The sequence below is a fragment of the Podarcis bocagei genome (genome assembly GCF_964188305.1).
Source record: "Podarcis bocagei genome assembly, chromosome: 7".
NCBI classification, from domain to species: Eukaryota; Metazoa; Chordata; class Lepidosauria; order Squamata; family Lacertidae; genus Podarcis; species Podarcis bocagei.
The window spans coordinates 82,420,700-82,436,188 of record NC_138132.1 but is presented as its reverse complement, the minus strand read 5'-3'; the positions used below and the strand labels follow the sequence as shown (position 1 = coordinate 82,436,188).

The window sequence follows — 15,489 nt, the reverse complement described above, 5'->3', positions numbered from 1 at the left end:
TTCAAACCGCCAACCTTCTGATCGGCAAGCCCAAGAGGCTCTGTGGTTTAACCCACTGCACCACCCACGTCCCTCACTGTAACTTATGGACATCCAATAATGAAGCTGAATGCCAGAGGATTCAGGACAGTTAAAAGAAAGCCCAGTGTTAAACTGTGCAAGGAAACACCTTACATTTGTTTCATTAATAAAATCACGATGGTGTTTAATCACTCTAGCCTTTCTAAGCAACCATTTTCCCTGGCCACCAACTTGGATGGCTTTAAAATATTAGACAAATCTAAGGAGGAGGATGACTCTACTCTGGATCGAGTGACCCTTGAGTTTTGGAAGATTCAGGAAAGTCCTTCAAGCAGTGCTTAGTTAAACTACGGAACCCCCTGCCACAGGAAACAGTGATGGCCACCAACTCAGATGGCTTTAAAAGAGGATTAGACAAGGAGAATGGCTCTACTCTGCCTCCACAGTTGGAAGCAGCAATGCTTCTGAATACCAGTTGCTGGAAACCGCAGGAGGGGAGAGCTGGTCTTGTGTTCGAATCCTGCTGGCTGACTCCCCTTGGTGGGCATCTGCTTGGCCCCTGTGGAAACAGGATTCTGGATTGGATGAGCCACAAGGGCTCTTCTTATTTTCTTACGCTCCAGGGGTGGGCAGTAAAGAGGAACAGCTTAAGCCAACCCTCTTTCCTATTCGGAGAATAGGCCAGCAGTTGCTTGCAGGAGGACTTTGGACAAGGAGTTCAGAACAGCCTGTCCCACCCCGCTCCGTCCCTTCGCCCCCCACATTTCCTGAAAGAGCCTCTCCCCCCGAAATGGATGCTCTGTGCATCTTCTCTCCCCGCTGTGACTCAACTGCCCTTTAGATCCTCCATTCTGGGACAGACGTTTGCACCCTGCAACCTCCAGGCAGCACACCCGATGAACTGAGCCAGGGTTTCGGAAACGTGAGATGTGTGTTTCTGCGTGCCAAGTGTTTGCCAAGGCCTCCAAGCTCCCAACAGGGAGGGCCACTGGGTCAGGAAGCACGGGGGGGGGGGGTTGCTGAGTGGTCATGGCCATCTTTCTGCCCTCCAGGGATCCTGCCCCATTGCTGTGCGACTTCATCTGCAAAGATGGACCACCTGTTCTTGATCTATACCTTGCGGTTTCTTGAGAAACACGGGGGTTTGATGCGTTTCCCCCCAGAAACCAGCTCCCGTCTGATTTGCAGAGCTGATTGTTGAGCTTTTTTTATGATTTTACCCCAAAGTTGTTGAGAGCTTTTTCAGAGTTGGAGTTGTTTTTAGAATTTTACCCCAGGAAATAAACTGCCACGGGGGCTGGATTAATCCGAACGATTAGGCCCCCGGAACAGACTTTGGACATGCCTGCTTTAGTTCATGGGTAGGCAAACTAAGGCCCGGGGGCTGTATCCGGCCCAATCACCTTCTAAATCCAGCCCACTGACGGTCCAGGAATCAGCGTGTTTTTTCATGAGTAGAATGTGTGCTTTTATTTAAAATGCATCCCTGGGTTATTTGTGGGGCATAAAAATTTGTTCTTTTCTTCCCCCCCCCCCCAAATATAGTCCGGCCCCACCACAAGATCTGAGGGACAGTGGACTGGCCTGAGAAAGTTTGCTGACCCCTGCTTTAGTTCCTGACTCCAGGTCACAGGCTCACCCTATTCACCCACAAATATGCCCTTAATATGCAAGCACAAAGACAATGGGGAAGCTTTTCCCATTTTCCTCTCTTACTGCATAGGAATATTTGAGGTCAAAATGGCTTCAGGATTGCTCTCCTGTACTATTTCAGACACGTGGTTTATATACTTGTGTTTGCCTTTGTTGTAAACAAAAAAAATGCCCTTTTCCCTTATGGGGTATCCAAGAGCCCATATAGAGTCCTTACATAGGTTCCCTATTGGTAGGAGAAAATAACAGAGGCCAACCAGAGAATATTGAGAAGCAAAGCAGCTAGTAAGCTTGATCTTTATTAATCTGTTGCAACAGGGTGCTCCCCTCACAGGCAGGAAAGGAGGAGGAACCCAGAAAAATGGCGCACAAGGCCTTATAAAGACTTTAGAAATTGCCACCCTGTAGATCAAGACCACCCCCAGAAACATTATGCATACATCACAGAAGGGGTGTAACCTAAGACCACCCCTCAGATACATCATACCTACATCACAGAAAAGGCGGTCTAAACAGAAATTTAAATATTGTTTATCTCTTGTCCTTGTTTATCTCCTGTCTGGCAGGTTTCTTGATTGGATTTCCTGGGTTGCCTGGCCAGTCTTTTGTAACGATAAATACTTAGTTCCTGGCCAGGTCACAGGCTCACACCATATTCAAACACAGACATACCCTTAAGACAGGATTTGTGAAGGAAAAGACAATGGGGAGGCTTTTCCAGTTTGACCTTGCAGAGAAAACATTTGCTCAGTTTAGGAATCAAAATGGTTCCAGGTCGGTCTTCCTGTGCTGATCTATGTATGTGCTTGGTTGGTACACTTATGAACATTTCCATATATCTAAGACCATAAAATTCCTATTACACCTTGTACATTTATGAACATCTAATTTATATATTTGAGACCTTAGAATGCTTAGAACAAAGTTAAGCTCGCGTGTGTTTGAAACAGCCACTGCTCATGCGCAAAGGGCAAGGAAACCATATTTGACATGTGCAAAGACCTCCTTGTCCCTTCTCGGCTATGTACTATGAAGTGTTCATGATACTTGAAATGCAGCCAGGGCCACAGAATGACCTCGCTGGCTTTAAGCCTCTCCTGTGTACATAGGCTTAAATCTGATGAACCTGCAATGCTCGGTTTATGGCTCTAGCAGAGGTAGTGAGTATTTGCAGCGATTTAATTCATCAATCTCTGCCCCACCATTTAAGAGCAATTTTGATAAATTGGTCCTGATAAAGGAGACTTAGCACCTTCCTCTCTCCAGTCCTCTCTCACGTGCCAAGCAAGCTGGGTCGTCTTCCAGCTCTGCCTTGGCTCCTGGTTATTTAATGAATTTATACACACACACACACTTTGATGTGGAAGGATTTCTAGAGAGGCGCAGGTGAAAAGTCAAGCAGAACAACTGCAGCAAGTCAAACCTATAGAGCAGGGGTAGGCAACCTAAGGCCTGTGGGCTGGATGCGGCCCAATCGCCTTTTCAATCCGACCTGCGGATGGTCCGGGAATCAGCGTATTTTTACATGAGTAGAAAGTGTGCTTTTATTTAAAACGCATCTCTGGGTCATTTGTGGGGCCTGCCTGGTGTTTTTACATGAGTACACAGGTACCTCGGGTTACATACGTGTCAGGGCTGCCTCAGGTCTCAGCTCACGAAAGACCAACGCCAAGTTCTTCTTATATACAAGGATGTTTATTACAGTTCATAGTAAGTTCCACAACCGAGGCGTGCAGCCCCCACGTCTGTTAACCTTAGACGGTAGAAGTCCCCTCTGAATCCGTCCCTCCCCTACACCAGTTTAAGAGGCTTACGCTGCTCCACCTCTTTCTCTCTTTCCTTTTCCGCAGGGTCCTTCTGCCCGCTGGGGTTCCGCTCCTTCTGGATTCTCCTGACGCTGAATCCTCAGACTGCTCTCCCCCCCTCCTGCGTGCTTTGGGACCCTACGCTGCGCTTTGGTGGGGAAGCCGGCCCTGATTCCCAGCTGCCGCTTTGGGGTCCCCTGCTGGCCCCCCGCTCCTGACACTCTCCCCCTGGGGCTCCCCTTGCCCTGACCACGGGCGCCCCCTTCTGGGAATCCTCTGATTCGCTGGAGAGACTCATGGAATCCCTTGCATCATTGTCATCCTCTTCCTCGCTGTCCTGGGATTCCTCTCCATCGCTCTCCATCTCCTGCCTTCCCTGTGCCTCTGTCCCTGTACCCCTGACAATACGCTTCAGGTTACATACACTTCAGGTTACAGACTCCGCTAACCCAGAAATAGTGCTTCAGGTTAAGAACTTTGCTTCAGGATGAGAACAGAAATCGTGTTCCGGCGGCACAGCAGCAGCAGGAGGCCCCATTAGCTAAAGTGGTGCTTCAGGTTAAGAACAGTTTCAGGTTAAGAACGGGCCTCCGGAGTGAATTAAGTACTTAACCTGAGGTACCACTGTAGAATGTTTGCTTTTATTTAAAATGCATCTCTGGGTTATTTGTGGGGCATAGGAATTCGTTCATTTCCCCCCGCAAAATATAGTCCAGCCCACCACACGGTCTGAGGGACAGTGGACCGGCCCACGGCTCGAAAAGGTTGCTGACCCCTGCTATAGGGCATGAGACTCTTAATCTAAGGGTCGTGGGTTCACACCTCATATTGGGCAAAAGATTTCTGCATTGCAGGGGGGTTGGACTAGATGACCCTCATCGCCCCTTCCAACTTTACAATTATATGATACTATGCAGTGCTTTTTTCTCCTAAAGAATGTTTAGGGGTACTCTCATTTTCCTAAACCTGTTGAAATACTGCCCCACAATGAGGCCAAACTTAGATTCACAAAATGTTTAGGGGTATGCTTATCCCTGCGTCCCCCCAGAAAAAAAGCACTGTTTCTATGATTCTGTTGGTATATGGCACACATTTTAAAGCAGGAAGAATCCCAGCAATGGCAGTCTACCCCCTCACAGAGCTATAGTTCCCAGTACCCATAAAAAACTACCATTCCCAGGATCCTTTGTGGGACTAACCCCCTAGGTTAGTTACAGATAGGTAGCCGTGTTGGTCTGCCATAGTCAAAATAAAAAAATTCCTTCCAGTAGCACCTTAAAGACCAACTAAGAACTGGAACAGATGCGGCTGTAACGTAGTGCCTGGCTATATACAATGGACTGTTTGGTATGTTTGGGATGGTAGCTAGAGGCATGTAGATATGTTTGTCGGTATATATGATGGTCGGTAGATATGATGGTAGCTAGAGGCATGTAGATATGTGTATCTGAAGAAGTGTGCATGCATACGAAAGCTCATACCAAGAACTAACTTAGTTGGTCTTTAAGGTGCTACTGGAAGGAATTTTTTTATTACCCTAGGTTAGGCATCCCCAAACTTGGCCCTCCAGATGTTTTGGGACTACAACTCCCATCATCCCTGACCACTGGTCCTGTTAGCTAGGGATGATGGGAGTTGTAGTCCCAAAACATCTGGAGGGCTGAGTTTGCCTATGCCTGCCCTAGGTGGATCTACACACAGGGGGGAAATGCTATAAATAAGTCCAAAATTAAAACATAACACCACCACTACTATGGAAAATCACTTAGAAATTATAATTTTTTTGCCCCACATGGTGTTGCATCTTTAAAACATATTCAAAACACTTTCTTGACTAATGTAGCTGAGTCCCCTTGCCACACCGTACAATTAAATGGTATCATATCGCTTTAAACAATGATACCACTTTAATTCCTCCAAATAATTCTGGGGTCTGTAGCTTATGGCTGCTGAGAGTTGCTAGGAGGCTTCCCCACTATTCCCCTTCAAAGAACTACAATTCCCAGAGTGGGTTAACTATCATTCCCTCTTTACAGAGAACTCAGAAGAGTGTGGATTTCAAAGGAAATCTGTGCTTTGGATCACAGACACCCCCACCCCACCCCCGAAATTGTGAGCTGCATAGGCCCACCATTAAATTCCAGATGGGAAACCTAGCCAGATAGGTGGGGTATTTTATTATTATTATTATTATTATTATTATTATTATTATTATTAAACCTGAATGGAATTTCTCTCTCAGATGCAACTAAGCAGGCCTAGTTGCATCTGAGGACAACAGGCTAGGCTTGGGTTGTGGGTCAGCTCAGGTGATGTCATTATTCTTACTATTATCATTGTTTTTATTTGTATGTTTCCTTTTCCCCTGACGGAGACTCAAGGTGGCTTACAGCTAAAATAGAAACAGTCAAAGCATAGCAGGGAGGAGAAGCAATCATTCAAAAACAACAACACATTAAATGTTTATAAAATATACATGCTCTATTAAAACATACAGATGTTTTTTCTACAATCCAAGCAGTATATAAATTTTATGAATTAGAAAACATCACGGCACCACCAGCCCTTTCTTTTTTAAAAATAATTTTTATTTAAAAAATATTTTTACACACACAATTGTTTACATTTAACCATAGTGCATATCAGTACATTTATGGGGTTCCCTGAACCCCCGGACTTCCCCCTCCCTTGGCTGCCAAAATCTATCTTCTTTTTTTACTGCATCTAATTACATTTATCTAAATTATTACACTTCGGTTTTATCCTTTGTCGTTTTCAATTACAGGTGCTATATCGAACCTGCTAACGTAGTTAAATGTTTACCGTGCAACACCAGCCCTTTCATTGAGACACCATCAGTTCCCAAAAGCCTGTTGGAAGAAGAAAGCTTTCATCTGCTGGCGAAAAGGACAGCAAGGAGGAAGCCAGTCTAACTCCTCTACGGAGGGGATGGCAAAGTTGTCTGGGAGGAGCCACCACCGAGAAGGCCCTCTCCTGCGAACCCACCAAGAGTGCTTGCGAGGGTGGCAGCACCGAGAGAAGGGTTTCCCTGAAGATTTCGGAGCCTGGGAAGGTTTGTATGAAGAGTCCAAACTGGACCCTGAGATCATCTTCCGAGGCCCTCCTTCATTTGCGTCCTCCTCGAGAGGGTGGCAGTGCAAGAACAGGGCCTTCTCTGCAGTGGCTCCCCGTCTGTGGAATGCTCTCCCCAGGGAATTTCGCCTAGCACCTTCATAAGACACCTTTAGGTGCCAGGCAAAAACGTTCCTTTTTTAACCAGGCCTTTGGCTGATCTGTTTGACATCCTATACCCTTTTAAAACGTGGCTCTTTCATGGAAGGTGTGTGTGTTATTGTGTTGTTGTTTTCATTCTGATTATATATGCCATGATCTTTTCTGTGAACCGCCCTGAGACCTCTGGGTATAGGGTGGTATATAAACTATAATCATAATCATACGGTATGTCAGATAGCTTGGGACTGAGCCATGAAATTGGGGTGGGTGGAAAGGAGCAGAAAGAAGCCCCAAATGGACAGATTTGCCTGTTGCTAGTGTTGTAAACAAAATCTGCCCTTTTTCCCTTATGGGGTATCCAAGAGCCCATATAGAGTCCTTAAGTGGGTTCCCTATTGGTAGGAGAAAATAACAGAGGCCAACCAGAGAATATTGAGAAGCAAAGCAGCTAGTAAGCCTGATCTTTATTGATCTGTTGCAACAGGGTGCTCCCCTCACCCGCAGGAAAGGAGGAGGAACCCAGAACAATGGTGCGCAAGGCCTGATATAGACATTTTAAATTCCCTGCCCTGTCACTCAAGACCACCCCTCCATACATCATACATACATCACAGAAAGCGTGTAACCCAAGACTACCTCCCACAAACATCATGTCTACATCACAGAAAAGGTGGTCTACAACAGAAATTTGAATGTTGTTGTTTTTGCTGTTTGCCAGCTTATCTGATAATGCCTTATCTGATTGCCTTTCTTGGTAGTCTGGCCATTCCTTTGAGATGGTAATTTCTCAATTCCTAAGACAATGGGAAGGTTCCCTCACCCCCTCCCTCCTTGCAGAGAAAACATTTGGTCAGTTTGGGAGTCAAAATGGTTTCAGGACGGTCTTCCTGTGCTGCTCCAGACATGTGGTCCACATATCTATGTACGTGCTTGGTTGCTACATTTATGATCATTTATTATATATAAGACCTTAAATTTTATTATTACACTAGCAACCAGGCTCCATGGACTCCACCTTCTCCTGGCCTGCTATGACCTTTCCTGGTTTGGTACAGCCACGCGCTTTTTCATGGGCTGACTCGACGAGGGCCAGACTAGGTGCCTCCGAGGAAATGTGTGACCCTAAGCAAACAGCCTCCGCCCTCCCTCCCCTCCCGCAAGGGCGAAATGGATGCACAGCCCTGTCCCATCACGCCTCCCAAGGGTGCTGGCTTGATCTTTATCCTTCTCTTCCGCAGCATGCCAACATGATAAAGGCAGCCGGGACATTTGCGGCAATAAAGTTATACAGCCCTTTATTTAACTTGCCCAGCTGACGAAAACAAATCCCGCAGCCCTGTCAACAAGAGGCTGGCTGATCTTTCTGGCTGCTCATATTTCTAATTGTCCATGTTTTCACGTTAGTTTGTGGTGTGTGTGTGTGTCTTTAACATCCTTGTGAAAATTCACCAGCATTTTTGTGAGAGAATTTCCCCAGGACATGCACGTAGTTTCACCTGATATTCCCATTTTTGCCTAGCGATAATTTCCTCCACCATGTATGCATCCCTGCATGCTATTTGCACTGTTATAAGGCACTTTAAAGGACGCGGGTGGCGCTGTGGGCAAAACCTCAGCGTCTTGGGCTTGCCGATCGCATGGTTGGCGGTTTGAATCCCCGCGGCGGGGTGCGTTCCCGTCGTTCGGTCCCAGCGCCTGCCAACCTAGCAGTTCGAAAGCACCTCCGGGTGCAAGTAGATAAATAGGGACCGCTTACCAGTGGAAAGGTAAACGGTGTTCCGTGTGCTGCGCTGGCTCGCCAGATGCAGCTTGTCACGCTGGCCACGTGACCCGGAAGTGTCTGCGGACAGCGCTGGCTCCTGGCCTATAGAGTGAGATGAGCGCACAACCCTAGAGTCTGACACGACTGGCCCGTACAGGCAGGGGTACCTTTACCTAACGCACACTAAACTCCACTGCATGTGCTTTCCTACTGGAGAGATGTAATGCCAAGTTCAGAGAAGCGCAGATTGCAGACGGAATTTTGCTTTTGTTTCAGGGAGCGCAAATCGAGTGGGTTGAACTGAACCATATTTCTTTCGCAGGTCTGCCCAAGTTTCCCTTCCCTCTCCCAGCCACTTTGGACTTCAGGCAGCGTAAGAAACGGGTCTTTTGTTCCTCCGGCTAGCTGACAAAGAGCTCAGCCATTAATGAGGGCCCCAAGAGGAGCAACGGGCACGAATCCAGGCCAACCCTTAGGTAGAGAAAGTAGTAAATTTCCACCACGAGTGAGTGGCCCAGACCGCCCTTGAAACAAAGGCAGGCTTAATCCTCTGAGCCTTCCCTTCTTAGCGGAGAGATTATGGGATGCTGCTGGCTTGCCTTTGCTGGCAATCCCCTGGCTAAAGTCAAGGCTGCAGGAGCTGGGACCTGTGAGGAGGATCCTGCAATTTCACCAAGGAGGATGCACTCCTACCCGGAAGCTACAGATCTATGAGACTCATTGAAATCAGTGGGCCTAAGTTTAGCTGCATCAGTTATTTTGAGGAGCTCTGCTCTGATCCAGCCCAGCAAAACCACTGCTAGCCAACATATCTTAAAATATAAAGGTAAAGGTAAAGGGACCCCTGACCATTAGGTCCAGTCGTGGCCGACTCTGGGGTTGCGGCACTCATCTCGCTTTACTGGCCGAGGGAGCCGGCGTACAGCTTCTGGGTCATGTGGCCAGCATGACTGAGCCGCTTCTGGCGAACCAGAGCAGCGCACGGAAACGCCGTTTTCCTTCCTGCTGGAGCGGTACCTATTTATCTACTTGCACTTTGAGGTGCTTTCGAACTGCTAGGTTGGCAGGAGCTGGGACAGAGCAACGGGAGCTCACCCCGTCACGGGGATTCGAACCACCGTCCGTCCTAGGCTCTGTGGTTTAACCCACAGCACCACCCGTGACCCATATATCTTAAAATATAATAGAACATTTAACAGCTTCGCTATTCAGGGCTGCCGATGGCTTGAGGGTTGCATAGCTCCATACCCTCCAATATTTCTCCAATGACATCCAAAGGAAAAGCAGGACATTCCGGGATAGAATCAGAAACCAGGATGGTTTCTGTAAAATCAGGACTGTCCCTGGAAAATAGGGGCACTAGGAGGTTCCTTGAAGGTTTTAAAGGAGAGGTTGAGTGGCCATCTGTCAGGGGATTGGACCAGATGACCCTTGTGGGTCTTTCTGACTCTACAATCTTTTGGTTCTATGACTTTACCCCGTCCTTTCATCTCTTTCTTTCTTTCTTTCTTTCTTTCTTTCTTTCTTTCTTTCTTTCTTTCTTTCATCTTTATTGAAAGTTCAAAAAGCACATAATTATATGGTGAGACGTAAATAGAAAGGAGAAAAGGAAAAAGAGAAACAGAACCTGTGTAGAAGGGAAAATAAAGGGGATGTGGAACCCAAAACTGTATACTTTACAAGGTTGTTATTGTACTTCACCAGATCTTAACCTATTACAGTGGTACCTCGGGTTACAGACGCTTCAGGTTACAGGCTCCACTAACCCAGAAATAGTACCTTGGGTTAAGAACTTTGCTTCAGGATGAGAACAGAAATCGTGCGGCGGTGGCAGCGGGAGGCCCCATAAGCTAAAGTGGTACCTCAGGTTAAGAACAGTTTCAGGTTAAGAACAGACCTCCAGAATGAATGAAGTTCTTAACCCGAGGTACCACTGTACAGTATTTGTAAGAATGGATTCCAAATATCATTGAATTTGTCCATGGCAAGTCTGCGTTTATATGCAAGTTGTTCACATGTTGCGAGTTTATATAAGTCTTCAATCCAACCGTAGTAGGGAGCTGCATTTTTATTTTTCCAATTCATCACCATCAGTCTTTTTGCTGTGGTAAGGGCACAGAGAGTCCATTGGTATTGTCTTTTTGTAAGTTTCCATGTGCTGGGTATATAATTCAAGAGGATTTTTTGCTCTGTAAATGTAAGGTTGTTCTGTACAGTTCCGTTGATGGTTTCAGTTACCTTCTGCCAAAAATCTTTCAATATAGGACTGTGCGGGAAAAAATGTTTTAGAGAAGCATTATCCCTATTGTATCTCCAACAGTCCTTTCATCCCTGTCATCATTCTATAGCAATGGGGAAGGAGCGTCGCAGCTTAGATAGGAAGACTGGGTTGAGTCTTTGGGGAAGGTGTACAGACAGGACTAAGCTGTCATCATCTGCCCCATTCCCCAAAACTGCCCTCTCTACCAAGCAGCCAGCAGCCCACGGGATTTTGCTCAGCCCATCAGAGCTCTGAGGATTATGGCAACATGTCCCCCTCCCTCTGAGACTGCCTGGCTCCCGGTGGGCTCTGAGTTCGCTGGGTTCGCTGGGGCCAAAGAGTGCACCCGCACGTCCCACCCCCCCACCCCATTCCAGTGCCAACTCCAGCTTGACTTGACAATCTGATGTGTTGCTGCGCTTTGCCAGCTGACCCAGCAACCGCAATAAAAAGCTTCTAGCGCAAAGGCAACCTGGTTTGGCATGTTCTTGGCTGAGCTGCGTCATGTCTGCGCCAGCAGTGATAAACACTTTATCCCCTGCCAGCTCTGTATCGCCGGCGGCTGAGATAGTCACAGATGGGAACAGAGAGGATCAGCGGCCCTGGCTGTCGATTTGCACGCTGGTGCAAAGCGCACATTACCCACTTCCGGAAACGGCTAAAAGCTCCTCATCCCCCTCTGTTAGGAAACTGACGCGGTCAGTTGCAGCCCCATAACCTTTACGCAGGCCAAAATATTTGCTGGGGTCAGCCCTGTGGGCTAAAAATAGTGTCTTCTCAATGATTCAGCAAAGCGCCATCAGCTTATAGGTTGCACGGTGCATCGTGTACGTCTTTGCTTGGTACATTTATGAACATTTATTATATATATATAAGACCTTAAATTTTTTATTTCACCATCAAGAGCAGGTGACCTCCCAGCCATCTGGTCTAGGGAACCACCCAGTTTTGCCTGCCTTCTTAGCTTTGAACTTGTCACCCGGTAAGGTTGTTTTTCCCCAAAGCCTCCTGAGGACTAGGGTGTTGTCGTTTGGGGCCAAAGAGGCTTCCACACGCCCAGAGATCAAATTTACAATAAAATCACGCTGCTTCTTCAATAAAGAACAAAAGCAAGGGTCAGGATGAGTCAGGGCAGAGACACGAGGCCGAGGTGGTCATAAAGACTCATGTGAAAGAGGGAAGACGGAGATTGTTCCTCTTTCGGCCTGGAACGGATCTAACCATTTGAAAAACAAACTGGAGCAAGGTCTATACTGAATGCCTTGCTGGATGACCCTGAAAGATCCCTGTAGGCTAGTCTCTTGCTTCCTCCTTAAATACAGTGGTGCCTCGGTTCTCAAACGCCTTGGTACTCAAACAACTTGGAACCCAAACACTGCAAACCCGGAGGTGTGTGTTCCGGTTTGCGAACTTTTTTCGGAAGCCGAACATGCTCCGTTTTGAGCGTTATACTTCCATTTTGAGTGTTCCGCTGAGGTCGGTCTGTTTTTGCTGTTTATTTTGTGCTTTTGTTTTCGCGGCTCTTTTCCGTTTTGTTTCTGTGACTGTTCAGCTACTGATCGATTGATTGATCGGTTGTGTGACTGCAGTACATTGTTTCTTGCTTTCATTTTATGGATCGATGGTCTCGTTCGATAGTAAAATTCATGTTAAATGGCTGTTTTGGGGGTTGTTTTTAAAAGTCTGGAATGGATTAATCCGTTTTGCATTACTTCCTATGGGAAAGCGCGCTTTGGTTTTGGAACGCTTTGGTTTTGGAACGGATGAAGTTTGAGAACCAAGGTCCCACTGTACTTGTGCTTGTACCTGCTTCTGAGCATGGATGTCATAGGATTTCAGATAGATAGATAGATAGATAGATAGATAGATAGATAGATAGATAGACAGACAGACAGATTTCCTAGCATAAGGTTACCAGATTTTTTCCCAAAGAATCCAGGGACACTTTTTTTTTGAAACAAGGAAAAAAAAGTTATTAATTTTTTTTTTTAAAGAGGTAATATCTGCACCGCTGGGCAGTCAGCTGGGTGCTCTTGCTCCCGGCTCGATTTGGGTTGCAGCGGTGGGGGTCCAGCGGTTCCCCTAGTTGACATGCCAGGCATCCCTGGTTCCCACTTTGCAGTTGCAGCAGCAGTCTCAGCAGCCTGGAGCCAGCCTGGTAGCGCAGTTGGCTCTGGCTGGCATCAGGAGCTGCCCGCTGTCGTGGCGCTCACCATTTTGTCTCGCTGGAAGTCCCCATCTGATGTGTCTTGCGCTGTTGAACCAATCACACAACATTCATTCCCTACTAATAAATCTGCAACACTTAAAATATAAATCTGGGGACATTCCAGGGACGGATTTTGTCCGGGGACGATTTGTAAATCCGGGGACTGTCCCCGGGAAATGGGGACGTCTGGTAACCATATCCTAGCAAGATGTGCTGAGGCGCTTCTTGATGGCATCGGCCCATCCCATGATATGCCCTCGATGCCCTGTCTTGCAAAGTGATCAACCTCAAGTGGAAACAGAAAAGGACTGGACTAAGTAAGGAAACTGGGAATCAACACTTCAGTGATGGGGTGGGCTGTAAGGGGAGCCCTCTATTTTTATCCTAGTACTGTAACTCGTGTAAGACTCGAACTCGTGGGCATCCAATGAAGCTGAGTGCTGGAAGATTTGGGGAGGATTAAAGAAAGTCCTTTTCCACGCGCTTCCCGTGTTAAACTATGGAACTCCCTCCCACTGGAAGCAATGCGGGCTACCAACTGGGATGGCTTTAAAAGGGGATTAGATAAATTCATGGGGAATAACGCTGTGCTTTGCCCTCCACAGTTGGAGGCAGTGACGCATCTGCGTCTGAATCCCAGTTGCTGGAAACCGCAGGAGGGGAGAGATCTCTCATGCTTGGATCCTGCTTACGGATTTCACAATAGAGGCATCTGCTTGGCCGTTGAGAGAACAGGGTGCTGGACTAGGTGTGCCATGGGCCTGATCCAGCCAGCTCTTAACAGAGGCACCCAAAGGCTCCCCTCCTACCAGGAAGTACCAGCAGAATCCAGCTGAAATCCTTCTGCAAGATAAGTGAGAATTAAGTGCCCTGCAATTGCTATTATCTGTCCTGGTCATTAGCAATCTATCTGGGAAATAAATAAATAGATTGCAGTGGGCAGAAGTGCAAGAGAGAGAGAGAGAGAGAGAGAGAGAGAGAGAGAGAGAGAACGAACACACAGGAGGAGGTGTATATACTGAGGAGTTTATAAAACTGTAGAGTTGAAAGGGACACCCAAAGGTCATCTGGCCCAACCCCTTGCAGTGCAGGAATCACAACTAAAGCATCCCTGACAGATGACCACTTTGGGTCAGTCTGGATGACCCCCTGAGTCCCTTCCAATTCTTGGTGTCCGGTCCCCAATGAGAATCTAACGAGAGAAGCCCCACAGGCACAGCCCTCCCCTGTTGTTCCTTTCCCAGAATCCGAGTGCTCAGAGGTAGACTGCCTCTGACCCTGGAGGTTCAACATAGGCACCATGCTTATTTATTAGCCACGGACAGATCTGTCCCTTCAGGGATTTGTCTAACCCCCTCCGAGCACCCTTGTAATCTATAGCGGTCAGGAGGAGGAGGCACCCATTTTGGACACCCGGTCCCAAAATGTCCTCCACCCCTGCTTCAGGTACACCCCTAGCACGCCAGGGCCTCGCCAGGACACACTTTTGCCACCAAGTTTCAGCTATGAAAAAAAAAAAGAGTCCCCCAGATCATGTGCAAAGTGCTATCGCTGAAATCAGGGCATGCATAGGGTCACAGTTCCAGAGTCAGAGACTGTGAGGGATGTGGGGTTGTGGCGGTGGGGTTGGACTCAGCGCCTCTCTCCTTTCTGTAAAGGAATATCCCTTACCCCAGGGTTCAGTGATGAAACCCTTCTGAGTCTTAAAGGGGGGGGGGGTCTTTGGTCGCCCTAGCTCTGCTGCCACCTGCTGGTGAGAAGCCTTGTTGGCGTTTTGGACCTGGGGACTTTTCAGCTTACAGTGGTACCTCAGGTTACAGACGCTTCAGGTTACAGATGCTTCAGGTTACAGACTCCACAAACCCAGAAATAGTACCTTGGGTTAAGAACTTTGCTTCAGGATGAGAAGAGAAATCACGCAGCAGCGGTGTGGTGGCAGTGGGAGGCCCCATTAGCTAAAGTGGTACCTCAGGTTAAGAACAGTATCAGGTTAAGAACGGACCTCCGGAACGAATTAAGTTCTTAACCCAAGGTACCACTGTATTCTTCTTCTTTCTTCTTTTTAATTGGGTTTTATAAACAAGAATAATGTTTACAAATAAGCGTGCCAAGTTTTCTCATGTCATTTGTATATTAGCATAAGTAATGTGGAAAAAATATCTACAACGTATGTTTCACTATTAGTGGTCAATGTAAAAGGTAAAAAAGGTCAAGGACCCCTGGACGGTTAAGTCCAGTCAAAGGCGACTCTGGGGTTGCGGTGCTCATCTCGCTTTCAGGCCGAGGGAGCCAGCGTTTGTCCACAGAGAGCTTTCCGGGTCATGTGCCAGCAGGACTAAACCACTACTGGCGCATGGAGGACCGTGATGAATGCCAGAGTGCATGGACACACCATTTCCCCACCGCAGCGGTACCTATTTATCTACTTGCACTGGTGTGCTTTCAAACTGCTAGGTTGGCAGGAGCTGGGACAGAGCAACGGGAACTCACTCCGTCGTGGGGATTCAAACCACCGACCTTCTGATCAGCAAGCCCAAGAGGCTCA

The 15,489-nt window shown here is 47.4% G+C and overlaps 1 long non-coding RNA gene across 1 annotated transcript; it reads left to right on the top strand.

The window, feature by feature from the left end:
• The first annotated feature begins 786 nt into the window (after positions 1-786).
• Positions 787-6,818, top strand: LOC308592095. Its single transcript, XR_014010371.1, has 2 exons — positions 787-943; positions 6,265-6,818. It is a non-coding gene; the product is annotated as an uncharacterized lncRNA (long non-coding RNA).
• The last annotated feature ends 8,671 nt before the right edge of the window (positions 6,819-15,489 follow it).